Source organism: Microtus pennsylvanicus, chromosome 5 (genome assembly GCF_037038515.1).
Source record: "Microtus pennsylvanicus isolate mMicPen1 chromosome 5, mMicPen1.hap1, whole genome shotgun sequence".
NCBI classification, from domain to species: domain Eukaryota; kingdom Metazoa; phylum Chordata; class Mammalia; order Rodentia; family Cricetidae; genus Microtus; species Microtus pennsylvanicus.
This window is the reverse complement of record NC_134583.1, coordinates 13,542,572-13,560,782: the sequence shown is the minus strand read 5'-3', so window position 1 is coordinate 13,560,782 and position 18,211 is coordinate 13,542,572.

Genomic DNA, 18,211 nt, shown 5'->3' with positions numbered 1-18,211 from the left:
CTTAATGAGAATATTGTAAATATTGAAAATATTGTCAATCATTTGGGCCATGCTTTTGAAAATTATTCTGGGATCTCAACCTTTCTGGTTCTTTATTTCAAGATAATTCTATTTACATACACAAACTCCACATGTCATGTGACAAACCGAGAAGGCACTTACTGGTGTCAGGGTCTTGAAACCTTAAAGTTGTAAATAAATAAATCTCATATGCTTATAAAATTAGCTTGCACCAGATATTCGTTTATACTAACACAAACAGATAAATACAAAAATTGAAAACAAGCAGTGGAATTATTTCTATCATTATTCACTAAAATGAGAATGTATCAGTTTAATGACAAAAGTTGGGAGAGTTTGAGAGGAGACTGGCTTAAGAATGCAGAACCCTGCCAGCAGTATTATGAATGATCTGGAGAGGGCTCAGGAGGGAGAACTCTATTCTGATAACTTAGTGGTTGCATGAATGGGCGTGGTCATAGACAGAAGACTCAGAGCAAAGAAGCTCAAGCAGAAAACCTCTTACATGAAATGAAAATCTTATTGGATACAAGATAAAAGGTGATTCTGGTAGACTAAGGCCAAAAGCTTGCTCTATTGTGCTCAGCATAATATTTTGTAGATAAGATTAACTGTTGCATTTAGTCAGATTTCCAATGAGACTTGCTAATGATGAAAAAATGAGTAAAATGGTACAGACAATTTATAGCCTGGATATAACTTTGAAAATTGAAACACACACTATCAAGAATATATTAAGATTGTCTAGCTTAGTTGAAGTATCGATTCTTCCTTCACTCAAAGTCAGCACCTCACATGCCAGTTTCCATGTGACATACCTATTTCTAGGTCTTTTGTTCAAGTTCTCAGCTATCTGTAAAATATAAAATAAAAGTACTATTCCCTTCTTCTTATTGCGGTTTTCACAAAATCATCATAGATTTTGTCTATTGTCTTCAGAGGGTATATGATGATACAACTAAATGAATGTACACATGAAGTATTTATCATTTGCAGTACTCTTGTATTTTGTCCCTCTGGTAAAATGACGTAACCAAGAGCAACTTGTAGGAGAAGTGATTTGCTTGTCTTACACATAAACATCACAGTGCATGAACAAGGGAAGCTGGGGCAGGAAATCAGCGAATTATGAAAGAATGCTGCTTACTGGCTTGCTCAGCCTGCTTTCTTGTGTCCTCTGGAACCACCTCCCCAGGGATTACAAAAATGCCCTAGGCACATCAACATCAAAAATCAACTAGGAAATACCTTACAAGTTTGCTTACAGACAAATCTGATGGAGTCATTTTCTCAATTCAGAATCCCTCTTCCCTTACCTTCCTAGCTTGTATCAAGCCGATCAGCAAAATCAAAATAAGAACATAAGCAGAACATTATTCTCAGCATACTTTGAATTAATATTTTAGAATGAGCACTTTATATTTAGATTTCATAATTGGATGAATTGAGAGGTCTTAAACCCAGATATTTTCAATTCATTTATTCTCTTGGATAAAAAGCAGCACAGCATGCTATAACAAACAGCCCGCAGCTGCCCACAGCACACAGCAAGGGCATATTCTAAAGTTTTTTGTTTGAAAGTCACTTAAAACTATTGAAGAAATTTACATATGTAATACTTTCATGATTATAGACATAATTATTCCTACTGCAGAGATATGCTAAACTAAAAGGAATCTGAAACTCCTTATATTAGGATAGGGTAGGGAGGTTGCATTTGTCTTGATGATTTTTACAATCAATATGTTAAAAAATTTTTCTCTTCAGTTACTAAATGAACTACTATTGATGTTTATAAAATGCCTTAAACAGTTATACAAATTCATTAACTGTATATATCAGAATATATATGAATGTATCAGAAAAGAAACATTGTTCTGAGTTTTGTGCTTTTATAATTCAGATATGTTTCTGTGATGTTTATTTATGGATATAGACTACCTATACCCCAATATATTAGTAATATAGCTTGATTGCTTAAATCAATGAAACCACGCCTTTTTCTGGAGGTTGTACTCAAACATAAGGGCATGTTTAAAAGAGAAATTGATGCATAGTTCTGCAGCACTTCATATGTAGAGGGGGTGTTTAAAAATTATAATAGCTAGTGTAGCATTCATGAAAACACAGAACTCTTCTAGAGACTTCCAGATTCTAATCTCTGATTTACCAATTATTGTCTGTTCAGTTTGAGGATTTTATTCACCTCTCTGTGCCTCCATTTACAAAGTATTCAAGAGTAAACAGTAATTGTTAATTGGTTATATTTTTATGAAGTTTAATTAACTTAAGGTTACAAAACAGTACCTAGTATAAAACGTACTAATCAGCTGGGCCTGGGGGCCCAAACATTTAATCCTATCACTCAGGAGACAGAAGCAGGCAGGTTTCTATAAGCTGTGAATTCAAGGCCAGCCTGGTCTACAGAGACAACAAAAATGCACAGATAAACCTGCTCTCAAAAAATCAAAACCAAAACAAACCAAAACAAAAGACATACTAACAAACAAACTATTTGAATATTATTTCATCCTTGTCATATTTATTGTGATGATCTAAAAGCGACCTTATCTGCAAATAATTTTCACAATTATAACTGTAATGAAGCAACAGTGGTTTGCATTTGGGTGGAAACTATATACAATGACTGGTACCTGTTTTATAATGACAGAGAAGTTATAGAGAAACACAGATATTTCCATATGGTCATGGATTCAACACTAAATTAATGAAGCTACAAAACAGGTGCCAAAGATCTCTGGTTATCAGCACATCTCAGAAAAAAAAAAAGGAGTATTGTAAAACAGGTCTAAGTGTCTTGGAGAGTGGACTTGAGTGGACTTCTAAAACTTGAAACCATAAGTCTATAGTACTCTCTCTTGAAATATTAGGAAAAAAATCAATACATGTAGATATTATTATTGTTCCAATTAAAGAAAACAAAATCATAATACAATTGTAGATAAAGGTTGCTTTCCAATTAACACAAAAAAAAATGGTGAAGATATACCTTTATTCTGAGGCAGTCCGAGTCTGAATCAGAAGTAAAGGACTTAAACACTTAGTGTTCTCCATATTGTGACACAAAATCCTAATGTGCTTTTGTCATCAATCCTTGATGAGAAGCAGAAATGAGTACAGCACAATCCTAAACATTAAAAACATAACAGTGAACGCAACAGAAAAATCTTATGTTGTTTTCTACTCACAGTACTCTTTTTTTTTTTGGGGGGGGGGGTTCAAGACAGGGTTTCTCTGTGGTTTTGGAGCCTGTCCTGGAACTAGCTCTTGTAGACCAGGCTGGTCTCGAACTCTCAGAGATCCGCCTGCCTCTGCCTCCCAAGTGCTAGGATTAAAGGCATGTGCCACCACTGCCCAGTTTCACAGTAGTCTTTTAAAGAGTTGTTTGAAGTGAAGTCATGTTTTATTTTAGATATTAATTCATGAAAGAAAATAGAGAGTAAGAAAGATAGAGTTTTAACTGGGAAGCAGGGGAGTGGCATTTTAAATTTACATATTCTGGCACATATCACTCTGAAAATGACACTTGAGTGAATAACAAAGGAAAAGTGTATTTGCGTGATATTAGGGTGATCACAAATTCAAAAACTTAAAAGAACAAATACCCTAAGATCCAAGTACACCTGTTATGAGTGGAATAGGTTGTAAAATGAGTTGTGCATATGTCCAGGTTCAAAGATAATGTTTAACTCTGGATGTATCCACCACACACACACACACACACACATACACACACACTAACACACATGCACACACACACACCTAGGTTATGTTTATATACATAGTAAACGCACATGTGTTTGACAGATTTATACATGTAAAGATTACTAAAGACAGTGTAAGCACCGAACTCTTCACTCCTTAAGAGAGATGTGAAAGGAGCCATTATTTAAGGCTGAAAATGCTGCATTCAGTGATCAGAAGCTGCAAATGTAAGTGAACTCACAAGTCAAGCTCATTGTCTTAGGGTTTTACATTTCGAGTGTAACATCAATTTAGTTTTCTTTAAATAACTCATTGCAATTTTTAGTTGTATTTTGTATTCATAATTTGCACATACATTTTCTCAGAAGCTTCAGAAGCATTGTATAGAAAGGACTTATACAGTTTTTAAAAAGAGTTTGATATAATTATTGTATTAAATGAATTAATGAAAAATATAGAAAAGTTTAGTAAAGATTTTATTCTATGCATCATTTGGTTTATAAAGTTGCTACATGAATAAATTATTGTACCACCCTTCCCACTAACTATTCACTTCAAGACTCTGGATCGAGTTTTATTATTTAATTTAGGGCAGTCATAATTAGTCTGAATTGAATCCTTGGCTATGCCATTTTACCTTCATATATAGTAAGTGCTAGGATATTGGTAGGAATATGGCTTCCTATAATTAGCTATATATTTTAAATAAGAGTATGATGTTTAATTTTCTTTGACATTCAATTTATTTTTTTAAACATTTAGCCTATAAGAAAAGGTCATAAGTAAGGCTTGTGATCCTAGAGCATAGGAAATACAATGGGTTGATGCAAGTTTAGAGTTATAACCTTGACATTTTCCACCTGAGTATTTACTCTACAGCCATGTTCTCAATTAACATTGTACAGTTAACAATCATTGTGAAGAAATCTTAAGAAGTGTTTCAGAGTTTTTGGATTGAATATAGTTTTATAATCAATGTTTTATCAATAGCATGGGAAAATAAATATATGGGTTAGCTAGCCCTTTAGCACTGAATATTATAATTTAGATTGACCTTGAAAAGTTAGAAATGTAGCCAGAATTAAATTACAATTTTTAGGTCAAGTATAACATAGCAGCTACAATAGGGGGAAAACATGATATATACAAGACAAGAAAGGATTAATCAAGTGTGACTGTGGCAGCAGAAAATATAGGGGACCTGAATTGAGCATAATTCAATACAGGAATTTGAAAACATACTACTGAAATATAGCATACAATCTGATACGATTCTCATGTAAAATATTTAAATATTTGCAGCTGTAATTTTTACTCATTGTATTCAATATTAAGCAATATTAATACAATATTCAATTGTATTCATTGTATCTGATATTCAATAGTAATCTTGTTGCTTTTATTAGATTTACCACTGCAGGGATGGAACACAATGACCAAGAGAAAGTTGGAGAGGAAAGGTTTTGCCTTGCTTTTGTTTCTGAAACACGGCTCATCATCTAGAGAACAGGGAAGGTACTCAAAAAGCAACTGAGAAAGAAGCCATGAGGGAGAGCAGCTTACACACTTTTTTTGCCATAGACTGATTAGACTGCATTATTATGTGAACCAGGACCACCTGCTCAGTGGTAATCCCACCCATTGGACCCTCCCACATCAATCACTAATAAAGGAAATACCCTATTTAGTGACATCTTCAGAGGTATATTTTTTTCAGTTGAGGTTCCCTCCTCTCATATGACTCTATGACATGTCAAGTTGACATAGAAATTTCTAGCATACCAGTTTACTAAACTTTAGACAATCAGAACCTAGAGGATTTTCAGAGCATGTAGAAGCAAGAAGGGAAATTAAGTGAATAGAAACTTAGAAGTTCAGAAAAGCAATTTAATTGTTTCAAATGTTTGATGATAAATAAGGAGTGTGAGGAATTTTCTTCAATTTCTTACTTCACAGATTTAACGTTCTTGTCAAACAGGTCTTCCACTTGTTTGTTTAGAGTTACTCGGAGATATTTTATGCTATTTGTGGCTATTATGATGGGTGATGTTTCTCTGATTTCTTTCTCAGTCCATTTATCATCTGTGTACTTATTTTTTGAGTTTATTTTGTATCCTGCTACATTACTGAAAGTGTTTATGAGTTGTAAAAGGTTCTTGGTAGAATATTTGAGGTCACTTATGTAAACTATCATATCATCAGCAAATAGTAAGAGTTGACTTCTTTTCAGATTTGTATCCCCTTTATTTCCTTTTGCTGCATTATTGCTCGAGCTAGGACCTCAAGAGTTATATTGAATAAATAAATGTGACCTCCTGAAATTGAAAAGCAAAGGACACAGTCAACAAAACAAAACGGCAGCCTACAGAATGGGAAAAGATCTTCACCAACCCCACATAAGACAGAGGTTTGATCTCCAAAATATGCAAATGCTCAAGAAATTGATCATCAAAAGAACATATAATCTGATAAAAATTGTAGTGAAGACATAAACAGAGAACTCTCAACAGAAGAATCTAAAATAGCTGGAAGACACTTAAAGAAATGTTCAACATCCTTAGCAATCAAAGAAATGCAAATCAAAACAACTCTGAGATTTTATCCTACAGCTTTAAGAAAAGCCAAGGTCAAAAACGTTGATGACAACTTATGCTGGAGAGGTTGTGAGGTAAAGGGAACACTCCTGCATTGCTGGTGGCAGTGCAAACTGGTACAGCCCCTTTCGATATCAGTGTGGTGATTTCTCAGATATTAGGAAACAACATTTTTCAAGACCCAGAAATACTACTTTTGGGTATATGCCCAAAGGATGCTCAATCGTACCACAAGGACATGTGCTCAACAATGTTCATAGCAGCATTGTTTGTCATAGCCAGAACCTGGAAACAATCTAAATGCCCCTCAAATGAAGAATGGATAAGGAAAATGTGGTACATTTACACAATGAAATACTACACAGCAGAAAAAAATAATGACATCTTGAAATTTGCAGGCAAATGAATAGATCAGAAAACATCATATTGAGTGAGGTAACCCAGACCCAGAAAGACAAATTTAATATGTACTCATTCATAAGTTATTTTTAGACATAAAGCAAAGAAACCAGGCTACAAATCACAATCCCAGATAATCTAGACAAAAATGAGGACCCTAAAAAAGACATACATAGATAAAATCTACATGGGAGGTAGAAAAGGACAAGGTCTCCTGAGTAAATTGGAGCATGAGTATTATGAGAGAGAGTTTAAGGGGGAGGGCAGAGGAAAGATATCAGAGAAAATGTATAGCTCAATAAAATCAATAAAAAGAAGTATGTGGAATGATTTGATATCCATATTTATGCCAGCAATTGGATGGCTATGAATTACTGACCCACTAATTTCAACTTCCATTGTACTCTTTTGTTAGAATTCTATCAAGGATGAAAAAAAATGGCAGTGGAAAAAATAGCTAAAGAAAAAATAAACTATAGCAAGAATTAGTAAGTTTTATTTTTAACTTTTTTTTCTGAGAGTTGAGTAGTGAATTCTGTTTTGCGAACATTTAGGTCTAATCAATCATCACCTTCAATACCCATCATTTTCATGTATACGTTGCAATACATATTTTCTTACAAAGATGAAGCTAATATTACTATTTTAGCAAATTTTCTAGTAGTAGTTGACATGGAGTGTATTAAAAACCATCAGTATGAATATATTTTAAAAAAAGGTTGCAACAATGTAAACCAGTTTCCAAATTAAACTTTCTGTTTTTCCTTTAGTAATTTTTCTAAATAGTGTAATATAGTTACTCTCATTATCTAATGTTGACTTTATGTAAATTAATGATTTCATATGGAAATAAGATTCATTATTCTATTGTTATATTCTAAGTAATGTAAAAATATAAGTTAAAATGTCCTCTAAGGGATTCTTTCAATATATCCTTATGTTAAAATTCCTGAGTATTTTAATAATAGCTTCAGGCATGTAATGAGAAGATTTACTACTTTAAGTGACCACAATATTGTAGTGTACTTGAAATGCAAATTATTTTGCTACCTATGAATTTGGCAGACATCATTCTCTTTCTGCTCATGTATGTCTTCAGTTTCCCCCAATGCCACAGGCTTGGGATTTTAAGAGTTTTGAAATACTGAGAGTCTCTAGAATGTAAAGTAGGAAAGGGCTGGGATTGTAACAGCATGCTTAATTTCGCCCCCATGGTAAGACTAGGGACCTGGAAGAGCAGGGCACAACAGTCACAAAAATGATGCCCACGAGAGATGTTAGGCATCTAAAGGATTCACTCAGTGAAGTCTATTATGTTGCCTACTTTAGTATTGCTGAGTGCTCCAGGCTTCCATTAGACCCAGATTGACAGAGTTTTATCAGTATAACAGTTCACACTCTCAAAAGACTTTGAATACACTGAGTACCATTTTGAAATTTGAGTATTTTGAGGTCATGTTTTTGAGTTTCCATTTTAATTTTTCTTTTACTTTTTCTTTTTGAGAACTTTTCTCATGATCGTAGTTTTTACATCACTCCTTGCTATCCAGGTTCTCTTATATAATTGTGTGTGTATTTATATGTACATAATACACATGCATTCATACATACATATGCAAATAAACATATGGTGAGTTCATTTATTGCTCCTAAAGGCATGTGTCCATGGTCAACAAATTGGAATTGAATTTACTATGAGAGAACTCACCCCTGAATGAAACTAAGTTTCCTTCTCTCAACAGTTATTGACCACGTTTTCATCTAGAGGTGGGGCCATGTGGAACTTCCACGTTCCTCTTGGCATATCAGCAAGTGTTTCCATGAGACTTATATATGGCAGCCAGATTGTTGAAGTTTCAGTGGGATGATTAATTTCCCTGATTACAAAGGGACACCACCTAGTAGCAGGCATTCTGGGATTCTGACTCATATAATAATATTTTTCTTTTCATTTTTTGAGATAATAATTTACTTATAACATGTATCCCTATTCTTTCCTCCCTCCACAGTTCCCATCTTGTTCTCTTTATAATTCATGCCCTCCTTTTTTTTTAAATCATGAAACCTTTTTCCTTTCCTGTCCCCAATTTTTGCTAGAGCTTTAGGTGTAGAGATTCCAGTCTGTGGTCCCACAGTCACTTATTCTCCGTATTTTGATGAGTTGTACTCTAAGCTTCCCAGTGATTAAAACATTCCATCCTGTAGTGAAGCTCTTATGACAGAAGGTAAAAAAAAAAAGAAGCAAACAAACAAACAAACAAACAAAAAAAACGGTTTTAGGAAGACCCTGAAACTGACCAGATTTGCCAGGCTCCTCCCTCCAAAAAGTAAGCAATAAAGACTCTATCAGGGAGTCACTATCAGGGAGCCAAGCTTCAAATAAGACAGACACAAAACCATTTGCATAGAATAAGCAGTGACAAACCAAGTTGCCTTGAATAAGTTTGAACCAACCTGGAAAGGACTGTTCACTCTGTCGAGATGCCTAGAGGTTTGACAATATGTTCCAGATATTTAACTTCTGTAGGTGCTCATCAATACTGGGATGGACTTTGATGATCCAGATGTCTTTCAGTCATTTCTGCTCCTGTAAGTACATCCTCACCAACACTTCTGTTAGTAACAAACAACTCCTTGGTTCAGTTTGGTTGGGCTTCGGTGGTGTCTGGACTTTAGTATATTCTGGACTTCCTATCCATGGTGAGTAGACATGTGTTGCATCTGCCCAGGAAACAAACGTCTTGTAATACAATACTCCCAAAACAATGTGGGCTATTGAAGTTGCCCTTAGTGTACTCCCAGAATTTGAAAGTAAATCCTCACTGCTGAAGACACTATATACTTCTGATATTTGGAGAAATAGAGTTGTTTGTTTTGTTCAGATTGCCTGACTACTGGGAAAAGCTGGATATTGAAATCACCTACCACCGATGAACAGTGGTTAATATGTGTCTTGAAAAGTGTGTTACAGTACGTTTTTTCTTAAATTGGAAGTATTATACTTTAGCTGATATATGTTTAAAATTGTACTTTATTCTTGGTTAATTGTCTCCTTAGTCAAAGTAAACTTTTTCTCTTCTAGATAAGTTTAGTTTGAAGGCTATTTCATCTAATAGTAGGACAGTACTGTCTGTTTTCTGGTCCCATTCACTGTCTTTCCTTGATGATCAATGTGCTTCTTGCAGACAGACAGACAGACACACACACACACACAAATTAGACAAATAAAAAGATAGATGATAGATAGATAGATAGATAGATAGATAGATAGATAGATAGATAGATAGAGAGAGAGAGAGAGAGATGGGTCTGTTTTTTAAGCTATTCAGATAACATATTTCTTTTATTGGGTACTTCATGCCTTCATTGATGGTTTTGTGCTCTTTGCCATCATTTTTTTCTATCTGTGTTTAGTTCTATTTTGTGTTTGAGCAATAACTACATTTAATTTTATGCTACCTCCTGGTTAGGCTTATCCCTTTTTCAGTCCAAAGTATTGCTTATACCTATTCTATATAGAGCTGATATGGAAGACAGAAACTACTTTAGCCTGTTTATCTTACAGAAACTTTTTCTTTCTCCTTCAATTAGGGCTGATGATTCTTCTAGGAAAGAAGTCTGAATTGGTATTTATGGGCTTTTAGAACTTGGAATACATTACTATAGATCTTACTGGCTTTTTCTTTAAAACAACATTTTATTGAATTTTTGTGAATTTCACATCATGCATTCTGATCTCATTATCTCTCCATCTTATTGTAACTGCTTTCTGCCCTCGCAACCAATAAAGTAAAATGTAAAAGAAAAACAAAAACCAACATAAAAATCACAGCATGAAAGCTATAGTGAGGCCCAGTGAATCATATAGTGAACTATTTATATGTTTTTACTTGTAGGGGTTCATTGCAGCTTGGAACTAGATATCATCAAGCCCCAAGTTGGCAACTCAGAGCATTCAGATTGGCATGACCTCCGTGTTAGTGTGGCCCTCAAAGACTAACATGCCCCTAGATGGCAGCCCAGATCCCAGGCATTAGCTCAGCCTTCGATAGTAACAGGAGCCATAGACATCAACACAGACCCTGGCTGTGGTAGGGCCGTGGACCCAGACATGTCCACTGGCCGCAAATTGGTCCAGACTTTACCATGGTCACAAGTTACAGTACTGCCACCTACATGTGTATGGCCCAAACATCAGTTTGACCCTCAAGCACCAACATTGCCTCAGGTGTCAGCCCAGACTATGGACCTTTACACAGCATTCAGAGTCAAGAGACGGCACGAACATCATCACAGAGCCTGGTGATAGCAAGGCAATGAACCCAGACATGGTCCTCAGCAGAGGTCCAGAACCAGATGTCACCATGGTCACTGGCAGTAGCACCAATGTCTAAATTAGGCATGGCCCCTGTGGGGCACATCCCTTGGACACTGATATGGTCATAGTTGGTGGCTCAGAATTTGGGTATTCTCAGAGCCCTCAGTGGTAACATTAGCCATGGACACAAATAGCCCACCACACAGCATCAGGACCACAGACCCAGACATGGCCCTTGACAGTAGACCAGGCCCAGACATAACCTCAAACTTTGGTGGCAAGCAAACCACCGACATCAGCCCATTCCTCATTGCTCTTGACTCTTCAGAGCTGCCTCTCTCCACAGCACACGAACATCCTGCCTTTCTCACTCTCCTCTTTTCCCATCACATACTCACTTAACATAATGGTGTGCAACCACCTGGTGCCACAGTTGTCAGTCAGCTTGTGACTGATTTCTGCCTGACCAGGACAAGTGAGGGGAGCTGTGGCTGTCCTAATGGTGTCTGATCCTCCCTTCTGACTCTTAAACTTTACACTGAGAAATAAGTTGTGATAATGACTTTTTTCATATGTTTTCATTCAGTAGTTCAATTCTTCTACATTATCTTTAAGTTCTGAAATTCTCTATCTTCAGTGTGATCCAACAAACTTGTTAGGCTTTCTCTTGAGGGTTCTAATAAGTATTGACTGTTTTAATTTCTATTGATTTCAGCTTGGATTTGCTTCAGTCTTTTTCTCTATTAAATCCCGACTGTTCTGAATTTTATTTGTCGTTTTACTCAGCTGTATGTTTGTGTTTTCTTGAACTTGACTTACGAGTTTATTCTTACCTTCTTTGAATTGAGAGAGACAGAGAGGGGGGGGGAGAGTTCGTGTGTATTTATGTGTGTTTCAAACACTTTGAATTATTTCATCATCCTCATGATTATTATCCTTTTAAATTGTGTGTCCTGGGTTCATATGAGTAATTTTCATTGGAGAACATTTCTATAGAAAAGTGTCATAATGTGGTTAAGGAATGGAGGTGTAAAAGGAGAATTTTGAGTGTTTATGAGACCACATCAAGAAAACAAAACAAGAGTCTTGTGATCTCTGTTTCTTCAAAACACAAAGTTGTTGGAATGCATTTTTGTGCTTCTTCCAGATGTAGCAGTTAGGAGTAAGTTTACTTCAGATTACTTAGTATTACTTGCTGTTGTTATTCAATTATGCTTCTATGGAAAAATGTATTTATGCCACATGCAGCTCCTCCTTGTAATTGTGCACAGCTTGAACTTATGAGAACTTTACTCATGTGACCCTTCTTAACCCTTGGAATATAAATTTTCTGTGAAGCTCAATAAAGTTGGCCTAAGACTTTAGTCTGCCTTATTTATTGGCTCCATTCTCCCAGGTACCATCTCCTGAAGCAAAACTGGTAGGTATGGAATGGAAATCCTGTCTTGTTCTTTCTTTTACTTTGTGATTTTGTGTCCTGGCATCTGAGCTTCTTTTATTGCTTGAGTGTTAAGTGTGACCCAAGGGACACTTATTGCAAGATAGATATGAAGAGTTAGTAGCTCAATCCGTCAGATAACAAATATCTATATTGGATTGGAGAAATGGGATTGATTCCAATTCACAGGAAACCAGGAAAGAAAATAGACAAGCTGGGTCTCCGTGGACTATTGTGTCAAATGTACTGACTGAGCTATGCTTGGACATGTGAGTATGGCATGTTTGGGCTATGGTTTTGGGTAATCATCAGGTTAGATGAACACCCTGGGAAATAGGAATGGTGAATATGGACAGGGGCCCAGAGAAGGCACACCACTCGAAAGTGTACAGGTGTGTGTTCTACCCTAAGCCTGGAATTTGGGAACAGTACAATCTGGCTAGATACTGGAGAACTCACTAGACTTTGGAAAATTCTCTGTTAGTTTTGAAGAAAGATAGGAGTAGAATTCAAAGTGATAATAATATTAACAAATATACTATTTTCTCTAAAACTATGCTTTCTTTTTTATTTATTTACTAAAGATTTTTGCCTCCTCCCCGCCACCGTGCTATGATGAAAGCATAAAAATGTTTTCTTAGTCAATTGTGTCTATATTAGTGTAGAGAACTGAAATTTTCCAATTTTTGTATCACTCTAAATCAATATTATTTATTTGTTTTAAAATATTAAAGGCAATTGAGCAAAATTTATGTCATCAGAAATATGTGTTGTATGAAATTTCTATGGCATGTATGAATGAATATCCCTTCACCATAAATAAGATGCAAATTATTCCATCGACTCTAGTTTGGTGAACCAGTGAGTTCACTGGAGTAATGTTTATGTGTATAAATGAAGAACTACTTAAGAGAATCATTGCTTACTTAAAAGAAGTTGCAGTGCCAAAAGTAACACTCAAAATTTGCATCCCTGCATTCTCCTGCTCAATTAGCAATCAGCTTAGGATGTCAGAGAGCCTTCTTTCTCTAGCAAGGAGTGACTACTTTCATAATTTGGAGCAATGGACTTGTGAACATTATAATTTCTAGAAACCCTGAAAATAAATTTCTGGAGCATATGGGTCTATCTTCTTCCTCTTGGAAGGAATGTTTTAATTTGGATAAAATACCTAAATAGTATTCTACACCTTCTTGCAGTTCTCATAGTCTTTCTACTACTTATTCCTCAATATTTCAAGATCTTGTGAGCACATCATACAAAAGTCTGATTATTTTATTCTTTTTATGGCTAAGTCTCTGTTGATTATATCATAATAATAATCATTCCTGAGAACTAGAGAAATTATATGTCTCCACAGTAACTTACACCTACTGAAGGAATAGTTTGCTTTCATCATCGAAGCTGACTCCATCAGTAATCTATGTGCATAGACACAATGTTTTTGAGGGAAATTTGTAAAGGCACATCATATTGGTTTATCAAAACAAAAGTCCCATTGGGTTCACTGACATCTTCAGTCCCAGTTCTTTGCCCTGGCTTACATGGGCAGGAATGAGCTTCTTCCTGTGAGGTACTATTCAAATTCATTCAAAAGCAGATATTTGCCTCTACATAAATAGTGCCAATATGCTGTGGGACAATGGTCTTGTATTCTGTAAAAATTTGTTTCTTGTATTTGTTTAATAAAATGCTAATTGACTAGTCCCCAGGCTGAAAGTATAGGCCTGGTGACCAGAATAGGAGAATTCTTGAAAGAGGAAAGGCTCAGTCTGCAGTTGCCACCCAGACCAAAAGGAAACAAGATGAGAATGCCTCACTGATAAAAGGTTCCAAGTCACATGACTTATACTGACAAGAATAATGGATTAAAGTACTATGTATGAGTCAGCTAATAAGAAAGCCTGAGATAATAGGCCTTCCAGTTTATAATTAATGTAAACCTCTGTGTTTTTCTTTGGGACTGAATGACTGTGGGACCAGGTGGAACAGAAATGTCTGTCAACACAGTGGTACTAATGTGGAAAACTACATCCACATAAAACCTGAGAGAGCTTGGGAAACAATTATAGACATAAAAGACCAGAGTTAAGCACAGTTTAGTGGCAACAGCATTTTCTCTGGTGGGCTCCATTTTTTTAGAGACAAGCATATCCTGTTTAAAAAAGGCTTCCTGACTCTGCTTCAGCTGCAAAAACCTTGAAGCACTTTTAAGATGCCCTACCACCAAACGCTTAAAATGTGTTTATGAATAGCCAATAGAATACATATTGGTGGTAGCAAGGACCTTGAAATGCCATAGAGCTGTGTCAATCAACATGACTCTGTCCAGTACCTCCACCATCAGGCTAGACTTTTAGAAAGCTAAAAAAAATTGGTGTATCCAGTTATCAAAGTCATGGCTTTAATTCTAGCAAATTAAAGACTCGTGTGGTCAGAAAAAGAGAGATATATAGTCAAGATAGGTTCAGACCAAGAAAACCTTCAAACAGTTTAAACTGTGTTTAAAAATATATGTAGGCTTGGGAGAGAAATAAACAATGATAAAGTCCATAAAGAATAGAAAGAAAGAGAATAGTTGAGACTAGTGGCATACACTCTTAATCCCAGCACTTGGGAAACAGAGGCAGGTGAATCTCTGTGAATTCAAGAGCAGCTTGGTCCACAGAGTGAGTTCTAGAACAGTCAACAATACGCAGGAAAAGCATGTCTCAAATAACCAAAAACTAAAAATAAAATAAGCATAGTTCAAAATAAAGCTATGTAAAGATGGAAAATACACAAAAAATCTGAATATTGTGTGTCATTGTGTTGTCTTTGAATTGTTTGATGGTTGAGAAAGGAGTAACAGCTGCTAAAAGACATTTGATTATAAATTCTGCTGGATTAATCTAACATACATATATTGTAAATGCCTTGACCTCAAAATTTAAGTCAAAAGATATGTTACTTTGGAGAAGAGGTTTTGCTTTTGTTTTCACAGGATTGAGAGGCTGTGTATTCATTCTGGGTTAAGAAAAATCAGGTTTGATCAAGGAAGATTCCCTGAGAAATCTCTGATAAGAGCGGATGGCTCCAATGTCTGAGTTCTACCTCCAGAACAGCCTCAAGACTGCAGGCTGAGATGATCAAGCCTCACAGAATATTCCAGTCAGGACTTGACTATAATTCTAAATTTTCTTTAGGTTCCCATATGATTTTCAGCAATCCCAATCAACAGAAAATAGCCTAGAAAACTATGCCCACATTCACAAAAAAAAAATATTATGGATGTTTACCTTTGTCTAGAGTGTTGCTTTCAAGTTGTTATGGCTAATGGTTTGGAAAAAAAAGCTAAACAAAAGAGAATAGATTGAGAGTTCTTGTCTTTGAAAAAAGAGTTCTTGTCTTGCTTTGTGACAATGGTCTTATTTCCTGTAAAGATTTATCTCTTGTACTTGTTTAATAAAATGTTGATTGGCCAGTATCCAGACAGGTAGTATAAGTGGGGCAACCACTATGGGAGAATAGGCTTAGTCTGCAGTCATTACCCAGACCAAGAGGAAGCAAAATGAGAATGCCTCACTGACAAAAGGTACCAAGTCACATGGCTAACACAGACGAGAATAATTAGTTAAAGTATGATGTCTGAATTAGCTAAAAAGAAACCCTGAGCTAATAGACAAACCAGTTTATAATTAACATAGGCCTCTGTGTATTTTTTTGCGACTGAATGACTGTGGTATCAGATGGGACAGGAACCTCTGTCAACACCAATATTATAACAGTGGGCATATTTTGCTAATAATCTCATAGACTATTGGTGACAATTCTATCTCAGTAACAAGTTTAACAGCTTCCAGTAGTAGAAAAGCCAACTAGGAAAGACTTTCCAAATTGTAAGGTTTTTGTATATCCTACTAAGTATGTTGTGTTTTCAGCAACAAAATCTTATTATTTGTTATGAAATGCAAAAAGTAGCATTGGTATGCATATATTTTTGGGGAAATTGCAGATATCCACAGCCAAGAGTTCACAGAGAAGTAGCTTGTGTTTGGTACTGAGACTGTCACCCAATTCCATTACAGGTTTTAGTAGTACCCTTTTCCAACCACACATAGCCTGCGATAAGGTTCTTTGAGTAATGATTTTTTCTGTTCATCTAGACATCTTTCCAAACCTTTAAGGCACTCAGAGTTAATATTTTGTAATAAAGCAATCTACATAAAATAGTAAAAATCTCAAAAAAGTCTGATTGCCTCCACAAGAAAGTGCCATTTGACATTGGATTTCTAAGGTCTACAGCCAATAGAAGAAATGTTATCCAAGTTAAGAATAGCATTAAATTATCTCTATCTCTTTGTAAAAAAAGAACTGAGTTATATGCCATAGCATATATGCAGAGTAAGGCACTTTCCTATTTCCAATCCATATTTATTATCAATGAGATAGTCTTCTTTCTCATCCTAAAGTGCTGTTGATTGGAGCTACAGTGTGTCCTTCTGTCTCCAGTGATCATGGATGGGCCAATTTACTCTTCTGGGCTTTTTTTCTCGTGAAAAAAAAAAAGGGAGGGGAGGTTGTACTGTAACCAGCAGTGATTATCCGTGAAACCCACTCAGCACACTAATTCTGATGGTTCTTGCCTTTTCATCAGCTACATCTAACTGCTGAAATGATTATAGACTGCGTGACCAATGTCTACCTTCAATATCCTTTTTCTTTTCTCATAGGAAAATGTTTGTGCCATACTCCGGAGGAATAACTATCAACCTTCCAAGTGAAGAATCATCTTTTCATCTTTACTTTTTTTTTAACCATTTATGTATTTCTAAGAACTGCTATTCTGTATTTAAAGCCTTTCAAAAACATGTTAGCATAACATTTACATTTCTGCTGTTTTTCTCCCTAAGAACTCCAGCTCAACATAAATCTTCTCCCATATTTTGTCAAGATCTGGACACATCATTTTGTCTGGTTTATCTTTCTTTTGTCCCTTCCTTCTTGATTTTGTACATTATGAATCTAATTTAATAACATTCTAAGTCATTCAGATCTTCTAGACTCACATTAGCTCTGATTTTCCCACTAAATCAAACACTTTCTTAATTCTCCTGAGAGCATATGCATATAAGGCATGGTGGAATGGGCACCAAGCAAAACTTGTCATATTCAGCTTCTTCAGTAGTAATACTGGCTTTCTGTGCTTCAGTTGATGATTTTCATTAAGACCCCAGATGTTGATAATAAGTAGCCATAATACCTAATTTGAGAAAGCTTATGAGAGATATGTGTTCTTATGTTGCCTCAAGTTATACAGCCTTTGTTATATGACATAGTTTTCAAAGCCATTAGCTCTCAGAGTGATCTCATCTATTTCCTTTCTCCACAATCACACAAGTGAGATTGTGATACATTCAAATTCATTGTTTTTTCCAATTCCATTATTTCATATGGAGAGTATTGTTCAAGTCTCATACTTTTCTGTATTAAGACATTATTAAAGTCCATATCTGAGTGCTATCCTCTAGGTTTTTCTCTTCTGGTGGATTAAAAGTCAGACCTGAGGGCTCCTCCACTTCTCTTTTCCTACTATTGACTTCTTTGCATGAGTTCCAATTCTGGGGAACCAAGAAGAGACTCTTTAGCATTAATATTACTTGAATCATTCATGCCCAAACTGCTATAAAAAAAAACATGTTAACAACTCTTCCTCAAACACCCTTTTTAACTTTT